This window comes from Pithys albifrons, chromosome 5 (assembly GCF_047495875.1).
Source record: "Pithys albifrons albifrons isolate INPA30051 chromosome 5, PitAlb_v1, whole genome shotgun sequence".
Taxonomy (NCBI): domain Eukaryota; kingdom Metazoa; phylum Chordata; class Aves; order Passeriformes; family Thamnophilidae; genus Pithys; species Pithys albifrons.
Window position 1 is genome coordinate 28,725,187 of NC_092462.1, and position 18,502 is coordinate 28,743,688.

The window sequence follows — 18,502 nt, forward strand, 5'->3', positions numbered from 1 at the left end:
GCTATCATGTACAACAAATTTGACCATTTCCCAACCAAAATCTTTATGCTATCTTGCCCCACCTGGCTAATCCCACAATAGATTGGAAAAATCTGAGTATACTTGTTGGAATGGACATTGACTGCCTTTTTTTGGAGGTAAAATTAATTCCACAGAACATTTTGAATGACCAAAAGTCATACTGTTTAGAATAGTGTTTGAATAAGTCTGTCTGTCATGATTTAATTGTTCAAGACATTTAAAATATAATTGATTTATATTTATATAATTCCTTTTTGTCATGTATGATTTCGTTTGCTTTCCAGAAAGCTATTTCTATTCAAGCCACTACTGAAATGCAACCTCTGCTTAACATCAATATTAGTTTACAGTATGAGTCAGGGAAAATATACAATCTTACCTAAAATACAGCAATTTGCATTCAGAATTATGCTTTTTAGGAATAAAAAACCCATAAAAATCTGCTTGATTTTGGTGCAAAAAATTGGGCCAATTATATGACATTTAGGGGGAATATAACATTTCTCATCCAGAAAGCTGTAAATACTTTTTGAATGTTTTGTGTGCCATCTTTAATTCATCTCTACATCCTGAGATTTCTGTCATCTGAAATATACTGAAATTTCTGTCATCTGAAATTGTACTTGTTGCAATTTTCAGTAAGTTTTGCATTGACTTTTAAGGAAGCTTACTGGTTTATAGCATCACAAGCCTGGGCTGTGGGTAAATGTAAATTTGGGAGTGCAGATTAGGCTTTGTAATATTCTGTTTTGTTGAATATGGTCCTTGTGTGATCCATCTCTGCATCCTTTAAAAAGCAGCTGAGTTTCAGTAGTAGGTGAAGTATTCCTAACCTTTTGTGGTTTGTATTTTTTTTTTAGGTATAGGTCAGGAATGTAATTGTTAGTCATTGTTAGAATTTCTCATTGTATTTATAGGTGTTTATGTACAGTTATGCTCAAAGTAAGCTCAACGCACAACTGTTGCTGCCAGTGGGAAATATTACCATGAGATCATTTATAACACTAAGTCCAAGGGTGCTGACTTACAGAATGTCCTCATTTCTACTTTAACAACCTTAAAGAATGGCAAATCAGAGCAGAATCCAGCCTACTGAATCATGCACATTTGCTTTTCTCTAGCTCTGGCTATCCCTCCAAATCTTTTCCTGCCTGCTTGTTAATTGGATTTAAATGATTTTTAATTACATTGTCTGAGGCTTTGTTAATATCAGCCCCTAAGTATTTGTCCTATATTTTTGGGTGCCCACTTAAGATTCCATGAGGTGAGCAGGGCTGAAGGGCAGACTCCAGAAAGCTGCATCACTGCAGTCTCAGAGTCATTAATTTTGTGCAATGATAACTTTGTACTCAGAGAGCAATATTCATTATAAGCAGGAGGAGAAGCATGTGAGTCCTTAATTAACAGTAGGATATCATCAGCATAAAGTAATAGTTTAATGTTCTACAGAATCAGTGTTATAGCCTTTTAGACTGTTGGTTTTTCCATTTTAGACATAAGACTGTAATGAACTGGATGTCATTACCTGGCTCTCATTATTACTCTCTAGGCACTACCCACAGCACCCTATTTCCTACAAGTGACCCACTGCTGCTGTTTAATGACCCTGATAAAAGCCCCTGGTTTCAATAGACCTCTGTTTCCACTGTGCACATGAACAGCAACTGACTTTGTCCCAAAATCCAACCAAACCTGCTGTCTTGGCTCTGTACTGGCACCCAGAGGGGACAGAATTCTGCAGCAATTCTGTGGAGACATAAAACCCTCTGGATCTTTTTGCCTCCATGCAATTGCTGTAGGCTATAGAGTGAGTAGATCTCAGATGTTTGGATGGGGGAGGCTGGGCAGGCCCAGCCAGAAGGAGTCAATCAGGGCAGGGCTTGACCCTGACACCCACTGCTGCTCTTAAAGGCAATGTCTTCCAGGCTTCAATGGCCTTTAAGAAGCTATCCCTACCTGGACAGTGCTGGATACCTGCTCTGCTGTAATTAACCTGTGCTGTTTCGTCACATACCTTTATTCATCCTGTCTTGCATCCTTTTGTTTTTCACACACAACTGAAACTGAGGCATCTAGAAATTTTCACAGGGCCAATACAACATCAAGAAGGGTTGGTTCAGGGGAACGTGTCTGTGAAGAGAGAAACTAGGTAATAAGCTTTTACTATTAAAAGAAAAAAAAGTTATTAATACCTTACAAAAGAGAGAGAGTTTGAACCTATATTACTACTCATGGTAGACTGAACACTCTGCTTCTGCATGTCCAGGGCTTTACATCAGTCAGGCTTGGTGGAATTTCTCTGTAGAAATAGACTATATAACCAGTACCTCCTCAGCCTCACACATGTGGGCTAGGACTCCTAGGTTTATCTTCAGGGAGGCTTAGGAGGACAGAAAAGTGTTTCAAGGTTAAAATATTTGTTGCACATTCCAGGGAGTACGGGAAAAAATTAATTCGCAGAAGACTAATTTTGCATGAAGGGGAGCACTAATTTTGGAAATGCCATACCTCTGCTCTGTGGGTACTCATGGGTTCTTCATAGAGCTCCATATTGTGCTTCAGCAGAGAACTGACATTGAATCTATATTCCCTCCTTCCTTCTTGCAAAGGTATTGCCTTCAGATTTCATTGTTGCTATGAACAAATTTGTCAGGGTAAAACCGCACATTTTGTTGTGTTTTGGGAATATTTAGAGTAGCTGAAGTGAATGTGTCTCAGACAAGGCTACACATACCTTTTCTGCTTCTATGCATGCCTTTTCAAGGTAAACTGAGTCTTTTTTTTTCCCAGACTGAGAGGTCTCTTAAGGAATCCACACTAATTTATTTGGCCAACAGTTAGCATTTAGTTATTCTCTGAAGCACACTTAAAGCATGACTTGTTCTCTAAATGTATTCTCTTTGATAAGAAAGGTCAGACCCTAAAAAACCCACAGTAAGTAGACTCTCCATGTCATATAGTGGACTAGACTATAGAGAGTTGCTTAAAATGGAGGGTTTGTTCCTCTTTTAAATCAGGGTAGCCTGTTATTGATCCCTCGTCATTCATACACACGTGTGAATGCTTTATTTCAACTATTTTTTTTTTCTGACTACTCTGTCTTAAGTAAATCCCATTTGTTTGGTTGGTTGGTTTTTTCCTGATATAAATCCCTAAGGCATATTGAATTAGTGGAGTACTACTTTCAGTCCTTCATGATCTCTACCCATAGAGAAGATATTATTATGAGAATACATATTTATACTCAATTCTACCCAAACAGGTGCCTCGCACACTTACTGTGTAATTAGAAGAGAGCAGAAAAACTAAACATCTGAGCTAAAATTAAAATTCTGTGGAGTATTTATCCCAACCCTTACAAGGGACTCAACAGCTTCAAATATACTTACTCTTAATATCCCTGACTGAAAACAGGTTTACCCTTGTGAGGATGGCTGCTTTGAAAATGTAGCTGAGTACAGAACCAAAGATGAGTAAAACGCAGAACCACATCATTTACCTGTGTCCAGTGACCTGGAGACCTATGAGGACTACTGGACATAGTCCCAGTGACAACAATTCTACATCCAGCAGACAACAGTAATTAATTTTCTGTTTAGTGGTGTTCTCCAGGTCAATGGTTTTGTTCTGCAAGAAAAAGTCTAGAGCTAATTTGTTCAGAAAAGGCATAATTCAGAAGCTAACTGAAATGGGTAAATAACTTTTAATTTTCTCCAGCAGAGTCTGACTAGAACTCATGTCTCACACAGAGTTCACACTGCAGGGAACTTGGCTTTGTCCAGGATTTCAGTGGACCTTTACTGCCAGTACGGCGTGCCTTTTTTTTTTTTTTAATTAGAAAAAAAACAGAGTAAAATTTCTGTGATGTTCTTTTCCAACAGCTTGTTCTAAATTCTAAATCCCACTCTGGGTTTTGAGTTTGCTTGGTTTTTGGTGGTGGGTTTTTTTGTTTGTTTTTTTTTTGTTGTTTGTTTTTTTAGTGTTTCACCCACCCGTGTCGGAGGAGACCCAGGGTTTATACAGTGGCAAAAATACTACAAGAGATGGATAGACGAGGACGCCGAAGTCCAGGAACCCGGCTCCCCGAATATGGAAGCTCTGCGAGAGATTTATAAGGACTCTAATAAGCTCACACCCTATATTGATGTTTCCCCAGTCTAAATGTTATACCCTTAATGTGGCTACCCTGGTTATTTTTCCCTTGGTCGTTCCTTATCCAAGTTTCCTCTTCCCACAAAACCCTCCGGGTCGCAGCCCCCTGTCCTGGCCCGACCCGGCCATGGGGGCGGTTGCCGGCGGGGCCACCCACGAGGCGCCGCTGGAGCCCGGGCGGGGGCTGTCCCTGCCTCGGAGTGCCGGAAGCCCTATGGTAGAATTTCCCCGCCCACCTCATTCTCCCATTGGTCCCTTTGCCGCTCCTCCCCTCCCTCCTTCCCTTCGTTTGCACACACCCAATGAACTGTCTTACTCCGCCCCGTCTCCGCCCCTCTTCCCCGCCTACATCCGGGGAATTCCCATGCTCTCCTCAAAAGCTAGCGCGCGGCAATAAACTTGGCTTTTCCTCGTGGACTCCTGGCAAGTGCGGGCTTGTTCCGTTCGGGGCGGTCGCCGGGCCGGGGGCGGGAGGAGCCGACCTCGCTTCTAAGGGGCCTGATCCTAGGGAGCCCTGCTTGTCGCTTTCCTAGCCTTGCTCCTGGAAGCAGAAACCTCTCCACCATATCGGTGGTCATTTACAATCCGCTGATACACCCGTCTCAATGCAGCAGGTCAGCAGTTTGACAGAATTAACTTAGTTAAACCTGAGGAATTTATGATAGTCAATTGACTTGGAATTTAAACTGTGCCTACTTAAGTTGTGTACTGACACTGAAAACAGTGACAATATCCCTGAATTGAGAGTTTTTTAAATTTAATTTTTATTTAAATCTACCTTACATCAGCCCAAATCGTAGACCAGCTTCATCACAAAAAAGCCTGTGTTTTTTTATGTGATAGACACTTGATGAATACACCTGCTTTTTAAAAAATTCATATATTGGCAAAGATGGGAGCTGGATTTATTTCTGCAAAAGAGAAGCAGTTTCAGAAAACATTGGAAGTGCATTGTGTAATTCTTGTAGTATGCACCCAAACCCACAACACTTACTTGAACAACAGCAATATCCAAATGCAAATTGAATGAATTTTACTACCTCCCTTTACAAAAGGAATGTATTGTTGTTCTCTATATGAAATGGATTTTTCTGTCTGTCATTCATGAATTATACTAGTAGAATACATTCTGCATTCAAATATTTATAAACACAGCTTTACAGGTCTTTCAGATCCCTGTATGGTTTGAATAGACGTGTCCCCTTGCTGATGTGCCTATTTGTGGGCTCTGGTGTGGGCCAGAACATCCAGGCTAAAAACATACTAAGAAAAGCAGCAGAGGCAGCAGCAGCTGTGGCACTGGGCAACTACAGTCCAGTGGGGAATCTGGCAACTCCTGTAAAGACATCTCGGGCTGAATCACTTAAGGAAGGGATGACATGCCATTTATGCCATTCTAGTTACTTTGACAGCTTAGAGGAACAGTTATTCTTTCAAAAATTCATTGGGAAACAAAGGATTACAGATTTGCCACTTCCTTTTACAAACAGACCACGATGACAGCAGCATCCTTACAGTCACTAAAACATGGGCTTCACAACATGCCACCTCAATGTGTGTGCTAGGCCAGTGCTCAGTCCTTGCCACTAAACCAAGATGAACACATGCAGTGGGTAATAACTGAAAAAGGTCTTCTGCAAAGGACTTACATCCATGGCTCACAGTGGTCTTGCTCCTGTAAATCACTAGCACAATATCATCATGTTGGGAAGACACATGATTGAATGAATCAAAAATATTCTCAGGAAGAGCCATGAGTACACTTGCTGTAATGGAAATTAGAACTTGGCGAACACAGCAGTACCTCTGAATCAAGGGGAAGATACTTTTTCTCTGATGGTCTAATTTTTTTCATGATGCAACAGTATCTCAGGCATTTTGTGAATATTCCCACTACAACAATGATTAATAGGTACTTTGGGATGTTAGTGAGGCACTAGACTAGAAATCAGGAGAAGTGGCCTCTTATCTGGATTCCTCTGACAAGGTCCAGAGCCACATCCAGGATTTTCCAGAGCAAATAATTTTAATTTGCCAGCTTGCAATCTAGTCCATGATCCTGAGTTCTGAAAGGAGTAGAGAACAGCTCTGTGTAAGATGAGACACCAAATTGCAAGTACCCCAAAACCACCAGTCAGATTTAGCATACTTTCTTTTTACCAGTTTACATCCTTATTTCCTATTTTGTAACAACTCTTGTTTGTAAAGCACTCCAAGACTGAAACAAAGAAATTGCTATTGAAGCTATTACTATTTTTGGTTGGATTGTCATTTTCTATTTCTATAAAGAAAGCTGTTCTGGTATTTGATTACATTTGAGACATGGGAATATAGAAGAGAATGCCATTATAGCTGTTCATTCTTCACAAGGTTACTCTCACGTGTGCTCCCTTGCTTGCACATGCAGCCACACTCCCGTTACTGTTAACATTTTCAAGGCAAGGAGGTGTGCTGGTTTATGGACCATCTGTCAGGCAGCACCAGGGCACTGCATATTGATGACATGTTTGTTGCTATTCCTTACTTGAAACAAAAGTTCAGTTCAAAGCACTTCCAAGCACAGAAAGGGGGAAAAAATAGATGTCAACGTGTTTAGATTACATTAAAGTTTTAAGATTAACTAAAAGAAACGGAGAAAACAGTCTGCTAATGGGTAGAGCTCAGTGAAGAGGCATTATTATATTACTTCTAATGCACATAAAGCATCTCCTATTAAAAAGGGATGGCAGTTTTACATCATATTAAATATATCAAAGCTGTACTTCAATTACAAATCCTTTCATATGCATGTTTTAACAAATATGTCTTTGATAATAGAGTGCAGCAGTAGCTTTTTAAATGCTAAACAAGATCCCTACCACACAGCACAATAATAGAAAAGGAAAAATACCAGAAGAAGGTAGGTCTGTTTGGCAGGGCTGGGAGGGATTTATTTCAATATTTTCATTCCTCTTGTAGCTCACAAGACATGGTTTACAAACCATTTCAGTGTACATAGTAAGACACTGATAAAATAGCACAACCTGCAAACAGTAAACCAAAGGATTTTGGCAAGATGCTATAGTTTTTCCACATCATTATCTTGAAAACAAGCTGTGTGCTAATAATGTTAGGAACAGCAAAAATAAAAGAAAGTTGTACTGGGCTGAAACCTTCTTTGGAAAACATAAAATCTCAGCCAGGGCTGAAAGAAAGCATCTTCCCTCTTCCTGCCTGGAGGAGGTCACATGGTCATGACCCCATGGAGTTACCCAACAAACGTCACTTTCACAGGCCACCAAAGCCTTCATGCTGCCCTAGGAAGCCCAGCACGTGAAACAGTGATGTGTGATGTGCAGTCTGGCAGTGTCTGACCCAGGGGCAACAACAGCATTAGGATGATCAAAAATAAAAGAAACAGAGAGGGACAGTGTGATCCTGAGTAAAGGTAGTAAGTCCCTTCTGCCTCTTCAAATGGTTGCTAGGATTGGGCAGTGCACTGCAGATTTTACTGGGCACTCTCCTGTGCAAAATTCCAGCCTCTTGAACTGCCTTCCTATGTCTGGGCCCCTGGGAACGGAGGGCTGGCATTTCAGATTTCAGCTTTGGAGACACTGGAGTTAAGGTCCCTGCTTCCAAACATGCTCACCCCTAGCCTTATTCTTATGCAAAACCCAAACTCCATTCCTACTTAGGATGGAGTGGAGTCACAATGTTAATTAGATTGGGCAGCAGGCTGCCACAAACCCAGCTCTATTTGCATGGATCAGGTATTATTGGCATGTGGTATAGGAATGAGCCCATGCTTATGGAAATATATGAACCCACAATTAGTTTTTTCAGACTTCTGATGAATTAATTAAATGGAGTTTCATGAATCTTAAAAGGAAGACAAAAGATGTGATAATAATAAAGAGCAATAATAAATTCTGCTTAGTCTTTTGTCCTTCTGGTTTCTTGGTTATGGAGATACAGAAAGCTGGAGAGATTTAGTGAAATGAAATCACTTAGCTAGAAAATAAAGATGAGCAGCATCACTGTAGTATCATAACTAATGTCCACATATTGAGCAGCAGTATTGTCACAGCACTTTCAGATTGAGGTCTTGCCTTGCCTGTTCTCTGCTGCTCTTCGTGCCTGTGTGTCATACTTCTTGGTTCTGCTGGGCCTCTCTGCAGAGCATGAGAGGTATTATGCCTGGTCTGTCTCCACCTTAGCAAGGTGGAAGGGAAAACTAGAGCCGGGCTAAGCCTCCTCCCTTCCTCCAGAATAATGCTACACAGCAGCTAGTGCCCCCACAGAAATCTGCTCAGAGGCAGTCAGTACATTTGGAGAATTGGTCCCAGAGTTGCTGTAAGGTGATCCTAGCTGTGAAATAGAGGGATAAAACTAGAAGAAAGTGGCCAGTTGTCCTTCATTGCCACCCACTGCCTGAAAGATCCACAGAATGACAAAACTCTGTGGTACCACATGAGCAATACACGCCACTCCTAGGGCAGCCAGGCTGCACAAGACAGATGCTGTTTGCCGTGGCATGCAGAAAGATGTCACCCAAAGGAAGCACTACCTCCCTTTGTCTCTGGGCCAAATCCTCCACGTGGTATAGAGCAGTATCACACCACCGAAGTCAATAGCAGAAATTCCAGCTGGTTAAATTGGCTTCAATCCACTCAGTCAATGAATCATATGCTCAGTAGGTGATATACAGTGTTTGACTTGCCTAAGCAATCATTGTGTCCAGAGACTCAGAGGTATATTCTGGAGTCTAAGCAAACAAGACAAAATGTGTTCCTCTTTTGGCCTCATATATATCATTTCCCATTAAAAAGATTTCTTGAGTTGAAGGCATCAGCATTACTCCAGCAGCTCCTGGTGCTGAAAACTGACAGCACTTATGGCTGTGTTTATTTGTGCTGATTTTTTTCCCCTTTTTTCCAGCTGCCTTTATTAGCACAATGGCTAAATGCAAATTCAAATCGCTGGGGTGATTAACTGCAAATACTGCTGTTTGCAGTGGGTTTGGTGTCCCAAGCAAACAAAGGACCGTTCTCCAATGCACTGCAGACAGTATGATTGTGTACTTCACAGATGTCTTCGAGCAATCAGTTTTTCATTACTGGCCTAAACGTAACTTTTGATAGAGCTGAGAGAAAGAGTGGCTTGCAATGGGAAGCAAAAGTTCCCTTACCTGGCACACAGTATTTCCTCCCCTGCAGACATATTGATTACTGGAGGGGCTGCTGACTTAATGAGGTGCTGTCAGCACGGGCTAGGCTGGAGCAAGTCCTGTATAATTAAAGAAAGGAACAAACGACCTGTGCAAAAACTTACAGTGACTATATCTCAGTATTGTAATACATAGGCAGGTGCTCTAGATTCAGTTTTTCTCTGTTAAAGAAAAAAAAAACACAGCTGAAGGTTAACAAATATACATAAAAGGAGGGAGTTGGGTTTAGAGATAAGGAGATACAGGGGCAAAAGAAGAAAAACTCTCTTGTCTCCTGAAGCGGGAGCTATGGCATCTTTCTTCAAAGATGTGAAACCTGCCTCTAAGACCTTTACAGCTGGGCTAAGCACAAGCTCCTCAAGAACTGAATCAAGTCTGCAGAAGGGAAGGCAGAGCTGACCAAATAACAATATGCAAGATTGCAAAAGACAGAAATTAAAGGCAGAGTCTATTCTCTCTATGCACAGTGAGCAGATCAAGTAGTCATGGCTGAGGGAAATTTACATTAGACATGTTCTGAATGTCAGAAAATAACTATGCTTCTACTATGGAACATTTTTCAAGGCCAGACAAACACACTGGACAAGAAAAGGTAGAGTTGATCTTTAAGAACAAGAAGATATTAAATGATTTCTTAAAGTCCCTTCCCATCTTTCTTTTTTTTTTTTAATCATGATTATAATATAGTATTGCATTGGCAGGGCCTTAGCCCCTGGAAACCCCAAAATTCCCATCCAAAAGAATGAGAATCAAATTTCTGCTCTAACATGCCATTATTCTGCTAAGTCATCCTTTTTTCATCAAGAGGTGATGAGTAGACAGAGAATAAGGTGGTGGAGAGGAAAAGAGATCTGGTAAGACAAGCACACCCAGCCACACAACAGCATCTGCTAGTAATATTCTGTGCTATTATAGCTGTAACCAGGGCAGTTAAATGTCTCCCTGACACCAGATCCCGTCACATCTCAGAAGTTAAGCAGGGTCAGTCCTGGTTAGTACTTGGATGGGACACCTCCTGGGAATACCGGGGGCTGTAGGTTCTAGTCCTGAGGACCTCACTGTAACTCTCCAAACTCGCTCAGCCCTGGCAGACGAACTTCAGGAGTTAAGGGGTGGGGCCAGTTCTGCACACGCTGTGCGGGCTTGAAGGGCACACCCACATGGGTAGAGCCCTTCCTAAAGCTTCGTTCATGAAGCCTAGCCATACATATAACTGTAACCAAAATACATGAAAGCAGGAAAGATAAAAAACGTTCCAAAGGGATTCCCAACTCTTCCCAAGGCAAGGACCTGAACCAGGCCTTTCAGGGAAATAATCAAGAAAGATACAGTCCATTCCTGATTTTCTCAGTAGGCTTATGTATGTCTGTGCAAATCACTGCCTCTTTCTTTGCCTCAGTTTCTTCACTCCCTGTCTATATTCACTGTGTACAGAATATTGTTAGCAAATCAATAAAATTAATTATCTGAACTACCTGACAGGGTACAGTACAGGAAATCAGACCAGTCTCCACCTGAGTCTCACTCCAGAGGAGTGCTACGAGGGTCCCGCCCTCAATAAAATTTCTTAGTATTGATAAAATTCTGGCAACAAAAGTGGTCCTTCATTATCAGAGAGAAGACCGTGGCTATGGTAAAGACCTTCTCAATGCCTCGAGGTCTTAGCAGTCTCCTAAACACCTTTTTTTAACTCTGTCCCTCGCCCTGTAGTCCAAAACTGTAAGAAATTAAAAAGGAAAAGATGTGATCAATAATTAAAGGACTGGAAATGAACAAATGAAATTAATTGTTCCCAGAAGGGTGAGAAAAGGAACCTGAGAAATATCATCTATCTTTATCTCTCAGTCTGACAGGAAAATTTACAAAGCATCTTTAAAAGACTGATTATGAGGTTATATATTCACTGGTTCAGGTTTCTGAGTGATACAAATTTAAGGGTTTTCTTTCAGGTTTTTTTTCTTTCTACATTATGCTTTCTCATTTTATGACAGTTCTCAGACATGAATCATTCACAGCAGATGGCTCCATGAATACTGGATATTTCCATAAATAATGACAGATTTCCCTCCAGTCTCCCCACCCTCCTCCACTCCACATGCCCAAGTCTTTTGTGTGCTATCTACAGAAACACATTCAAATTCTGGTCAGCAAACAAGCCTATCTAGTACCATTGTCATTCCTGCAAGCCTAGTAGAATAAGTGAAACAATGAACTCATCATCCCATCTGATTCAAGAGCATTTTTTTCCAAGAAATTCTGAGATAGAAAGGAAAATCTGCTAGGCATTTAATGGAATTGAATTACCTCCATGGGTAATGTAGAGGACCACTGCAAAAAGCATCCTAATGCTCTGCAGCATTGGTAAGACAGATTTCCTACATGTTGATTTTTAGTTCAGTAGTGGCAAGGCAATGTGCTTAAGTCCTCTGAACACCTGGGTCACCAAGGAAGCTCCAAGCCTTATAGCAAGTGTGGAATTGGCCCCGAATTTAGCTATGGAAACTCTGAGCAGGAAGAATTCCTTACAAAAGAGGAATCTCAAGAGCCAAAAGGAGCACAAAAGTCCTTCATGCTGGGGCATAGTATTTCTATTTGATATACCTATAATAAATGATGTGTGATGTTACCAACTTACACAGATAAAAGCAAGGTGGCTTTTTATTCAGGATATTAAAAGCAAAATATAAGAAGATTCTTATCAGACCGATAAGTTATGGTTAACTTATTGCTTCAAGTGCTCATAATCTGCCATTTATATACATTTCTATCAAATGACTCCATAAATAATTAATAGATCTAATTCTGTCAGTGTTGCTAGGGCAGGTTTTCCTGTAGAAGGTTAATGCTATGATTTAATTCTTTATTTATGTGATTAGCAACCCCAATCAGACTGTTTTAATGAGCTCACAGGTAGCGGATCATCACAACCTACTGGCCTGGCAGGAACCCTTCAGCACTCTGTGTCTGAATGATTCTGCTGCATTGTCCAGGTGCCCACTGAAAACTGTCAACAGGTATTAGGAAGCAGAGCCTAGCCAGGCCCCAAACACTATTTAACCCTTTCCAGGTAGTAGTAGTACCAGGCCACACCAGTCCAGATAAAACATGAAAACATAGGAACAAGGTATTACTAAAGTATATCAGCCCCAAGGTTCATTATATAGTTTTCTTGTTTCAGAGTGTCCAGAAAAGGAAAGACAAGAGTATCACTATAAGAAAACAGAGGATAATTTCTTACTACAGCAATGCCTTAGGCTCTTCTGTAACAGTTAGCATTTGGATTCAATGCAAATTATGATCCTCCCCTCATAAAAGGAGTACCTTAGCAGTTATTAGATTCCTCATTCTCAACACTAGGGAAGGAACTGAGAGAAGTGCAGCATTTTAAGATCTCATATATCTGCATTTCTATGTACTCAAAAGAATTAAGCACACAAAGAAAGCAGAACTAGTGTGCCTTTTTTTTTTTAATTTTTGTGCTCTTTTTCCCCATCTTTTTCCCAGCACACTCCAGCTCTCTAGAACTCTCTCCAGGCTGCATAAGGTATTAAGAGCCAATTGCCAATATTCATTTTTGTAAGGACACTCAAGACCAGAGCATTCACCCCACACTCTAACCTCTCATGTCACTGGTGTCCTCACTCCTCAGGAGAAGGGCTATTGAGGTACACTCTGCTGTCAGCCATTCTGATTTTAACAGGTTGAGAGTAATAAGGGACCACTGAAAAAGGGTAGCCTGCCCAAGTAGGAAATGGTGAGATCTCTATACTCCATTATTCACAATCTCCTTTCCAACTGGTTGAGAAGGGCAGGAGAAACAGTTCAGATGTGCCTTTTACTTTTTCTGCTTTCCCTCTTCCTCTGTCGGCAAAGGTGTCTTTCTACCCCTTTACTGACCAGCCTTTTTGTTTTGTTTTGTTTTCTGTGGGCTTGGGTTTTGGTGTTTTGTTTTGGGTTTTGGTGTTTTTTTGGTTTTTTTTAATTATTGAATCTTGTTTACCCAGCCAAACTGCCTTCAGCTCCTGTTCTGTTTATTATACTTGGCACAGAAAGAGATGAAAAGGAATGAATTTTGGAAGAGAAACCAAAGCCCGCAATAAGCTGTATTCTGAATTACCCTGTAGCATGCTGACTGGGAACAAGATGACTTGCCATGCTGATACATACAGCTGAAAATTGGGCTTGCCATGTACAGTGGTGTTAAATGAAAGCCTTTCACTGCATTTCTCCCAGACTGCCACTGTGCTATGCCCTTCATGAGCATTCCATTGCTTATTGGCACAGGCATAAAAATGTCCTTTGGATGACAGACAGCTCAGGTAAGCTCTAGAGAAATCAAAGCAGAAAAGCAGATAAAAGGCTAGTGATATTTCTATCACTAACTTATGGAGAGGTTTTTTCTCTCTAAAAATTTCTGCTTTGGTAAGGTCCAGGTCACTAAAACAGCACTCAGAAAAATGAATTCAAGATCACACTAAATTCAGTGTTCTCAGAGAAATGCAGAAACTCCTTCTGCTTCTATGTGTTGGCTAATACCAGGTCTCCATCAGGTCGAGCATTTTTCTGCCTCAGACACACACTGCTTTGGGTTCCTGTGTTAAATCCCACCGAGAATAATGGAAACTCGGTGTGCAAGATGAAGTGCATGAATTTTGTCACCAAATGGGACCATCCCAAGCATTTGATTATATTCCCAGGAGGCTACAGACCAAAGTGTTTGTTCTTCTCATTCTCAATTCTCACTTACGAATTTCTATGCTAAGCATAGGGAAAAAGTCCTGGTCCCCTGCAGTCAGAGACTCAACATCACAATCCCTGATGATTTAAGTTACCATTAAGGCTGCAAATCCAGCTAAGACACCAGCCGAGGTGAGCTGAGACACTGCCATCCAAATCCCTCTATACAAACCCTAGCAGAGGGGCAGGAATGACAGCTGTAGTCACAGAGCATTTAAACTGTCCCAGCAGGAGCGAGAGTGCATATGGATCACTGTCCAATGATCTGGCTGCTGGACTGGAAATACTTCCACGCGGAATCCCCTGTGGGGCACAGTCCAGTGATGTAATTTGGGTTTGGTATAACTGAGAAGGACTGGGTGATGTAAAGCTACTCTTTCTCTGCATAATTACCCTCACCCTTATCCTGATAGGGAATGTTAGCCATTTGTTTCAATATTTTATTGCTTTCCATCATTTTAAAAGGAACCACAGAGGTAACAGCAATATTTTCCCTCAATAGGCAAATAAAAGAGAGGAAAATTCTGAGCCCACCAGCACAGCCTACTCAGGCTGCAGATTATTGCAGGACTCTGGAGAATAGCTGTAGAGAGCTTTCTTAAAGACCCTACTGAAGCGGTGTCACATGCACAGTAATGCCCTCGTTATATTCATGCAGCAGCAAACAGCTGCAGGGGACCCAGGGGATTGGAAGGGAAGGAGCAGAACATCCAAGCAGCCTCTCATACATCTTCACCTGCAGCAGCTCCAGCAGTGGGCAGGGAACCAGCCTGCACTGGCAGAGGGAAGGCAAATGCTACCCTTTCCATTTGTGCTGGGTGGTTTCTGCAGTTTGGTTTACATTCCTTTTTTTTTTAAAGGAAGTGTTTATCTTCTGTAAGTTTTCTATTTGTTTTCTTTGCAAACAAAACCTGTTCTGAAGATCTCTTACTCCCACATATCTACTTTGGTTTCTAGCTAGGGGAAGAATGAACCCAGAAAGAGTAAGCTGATGAGAATTCCTTTTCCCGTATCTGTCACTAATTCAGAGGGCACATTCCCCTTGATCCCTCAAGTATTTAAAAGCATTGCTTGCAAAAAGTGCAGTTCTCTCTGATAATATGTCTTCTAACATCTGGTTTAATCCCCTGAAATTGCCCCACTTATATTTCACATCCTGCTTCTCTTAAAAACATGTCCTAATGTTCATGCAGCTCCAAATGACAGTTATTTACAGGTCTGGGTCTTATTTTTTGGTAAGGTACTCACTTCTGTGCCTGTCTTCAGACTAGGAGACACAGCAAGACAGTTTGGAGATCAAAGCAAGCACAATTCCTGAATCTGTGCCCAGCCTAACATGAGTAAAAGGGTAGGAAAGCTGTCCTATCCACACATTGACTCCTCCAGTGCCACACAACTGATTAGTAAATCATGATTTTCATCTCAAAACCCTGGCTGGCTCTTTGCCACTGTGATATTTATTGATGCTCCCACTCATTCTGTTATTATTCTGTTATTATTACAGCTTTTATGAATGCAATTTTTGTAGATAATCATGTTTACTACTGTGGAGCTCTGAGATTCACTCAGACAACAATTTAAACACTGGTTCTTTTCCTCTGGTACCACAATACAAGCTGGGAGGTGATATAGTTACCACTTTACCTATTTCATCTCTACTCTGACAGGAGAAGAATTTCTCTGTAGGAACTTCATGTTCCTCCATAGCAAAATCACAAAACTTTTTATTCCCCTGAAAACTCCTCCTGCATACTTATTATTTACTGGGCCTCCAGACTCCAGAAAGCTTCCTGCCTCTTGTGTTTGACACAGAACTTATGAGGGATTTTTTTGTGACTTCTGTTAAGTTTCTCCAACTCTTCTGGCCTTTCTTACTGCATTTTACCCTATAGCATGCCTGAATTTGTAAGTCTTTCTACTTTTCTCACTTCTCAGCCCCCAGCTAGTTGAGGGATGCCTTCTTGCTTTTAGTAATATATTTTACTTGATGTTTAGCCATTTCAGCTTCCTTAGGCTTTAGCAGCTTTTTTCTCAATATGACTTTTTTTTGATAAATGGGATGCATTTGCTCTGGGATTCCATCATTTTGTCTTTAAATAGTCTTTGTATTACTTGCTGTGATTTAACTCTTTTAGTCTCTTCTAACTTCTATTTGAAACTAAGTATGACAGTAGTGGATGGTTTGGCTTTTGCTGGTTCTATAAGAATGCTGAATCTAAAGGCACTGTGCCCCCACATAGCAGAGTAGGCCTTTGCCAATAATATTATGAGTCACATATGAGTCCAGTGGCATGACTTTCAGGAGGTGCTTCCACTCTTGTGGCATCCTTGAGAGCCCTCCATGACAGTCACTGATGTTGTCTCAAAGAGCAGACACAACACTGACCCCTGACATTTCGTCAAGCTATAGAGGGGTCAGAGAAATTGTCCAGATTTATTGTGTTTGCTGCCTTCAAAAGCAGTCTGTTCCCTCACAGAATGTCACCATCCCCGTCAGTCAATGAGTAATTTAGTTCTAAGGTAGCATTTTTCCTATTGAGACCTAGAACTTGTGTCTGAGTTGCTGACATGACTAGTTTAGTGATCTGATTTGATTCCAAGGCTTCACTAACACAAAGCACCACTCCTTCACCAGTACTTGACTGTGTCTTTCATGTACACTGTATTCCTTGTCTTACGGTGCTCCTTGACCCTCTTCCCTCTCTGAAGCTTGCAAAGGCTGATATGTCAATACTGAGGCTTAAAGCTATTTTATACGCATCTATACAGAACCACATGATCTACTGCTCTTGTTTCCTGCTTGTTTGCAAATGACTTAAATAACACGCTTAGTACCAACTGTTGATTACTCATCTTGATTGATTGCTGCAAATTTCTGCCTTGACCTTCAATTTAAGGATATGGAATTGTTATGATTTCACTTCTCAAAAAATGTATCATTTCAGAGCACATATGGTTTCTAGAAGGAGCTGGTTTAGGCTAAAATCCTTAGACTACTGAGAAGTTTTTCTGTGTCCTCTAGGCTCAGTCCAGTTTTGACAAAGTTGGTGTTGTAACTCCTGGGGACATTAGGAATGGTAACATCTTGTCCAGCATGCATTGCTTGTACAAATCACATTTTAAAAATCTTCCCTCATCTCTCTAAATAGGAAGGGGGCAAAGAGCAAAGTTCTTACCAGATGGCTTTGTTCTTATCAAAGACCACTACATAAGCTTAGATTCTCATGCACCGACTGACAATAAACTTGTATCACACAGTGAGATCTAAAAGAGCACTATGAAGTGACATTTAGCCTGTTAAGCCTTAATTCAGGCAACACAATGATTAGAGTGTTTTAATATCATAATAACTGATAAATAGACTATGTGTCAGACATTTCATTCCCTTTTAATCAAAACTCCTAGTCTGCTAAATTAATCACCCCCTTGGGGTACAGCAGCAGATTTCCAATTTAGTCATAGAGCATCATTAATAATGAAAAGTTCCGGAGGCAAATTCTTCTATTCATGTTCCTTTGTATGATCCAGCAGGTTTAAAGAGACAAGACAAAGAAGGTAGAAGACAGCAACACTTTACAACAATCCAAATAAACATCATTTTTTATGTCAATCTTCTAATGACTCTCTTCCTTGAACATCTAGAATATCACAAGAAAACCCCAGAAAGTCAGCCAGAAGAGTTTTATTTTTACCCAAAAGGTGTTACCAAAATCAAAGCTAAAATACCTGAGAAATGGAGAACAATGCTGCATTTTGAACAGCTCCTCTACTGTGGCGTTGTAAATTTGATCTCTTAAAACTGGCTAATTTCAGAATAAAACAGCTTCAGAGCAAGCATTCTTTATCTGCTATGTCTTGATTTTTATCACTTAAAAAAAAATTACTAGAGGCATATTTTCTTCTCTTTTGCCCAATAATAGAAAAATTTCTGTACAAAGAAAAAATTTCTGTCCCACACACTACTGAATGTGCTTCATTTTCTGTTCAAGTGTTGTCTAACTACATGTAAAAATTTCTGGAAAATTTGATGATAATGGTATCTCGGGAGAATAAATGGCACTGACTATGCTGAGCTAACAGCAATACTAATTTTCTTGGGTTTTAGGAAAGCATTTTCCTCTGCCATAAATACTTTCGTCTTCTAATCCATGCAGAATGGAAGGTTGACTCTGAACTGGTGACACTTTCTCAGGGCACAGATGAAGATGCATTTTGAAGTGTCCAATAATTTCTTCCTGTCTCTTGTATTATATGCAGCAGTGGCACAAGTACTTGGGAGTAAGTTCATGTAGCCATCTTTTGCCATTCCCACAGTACCATAGCGTTATTGTTCAGCACTTCCACCCGAAACAACACAGGGAGAGCAGAGCTTCAGGTAGCCACCAG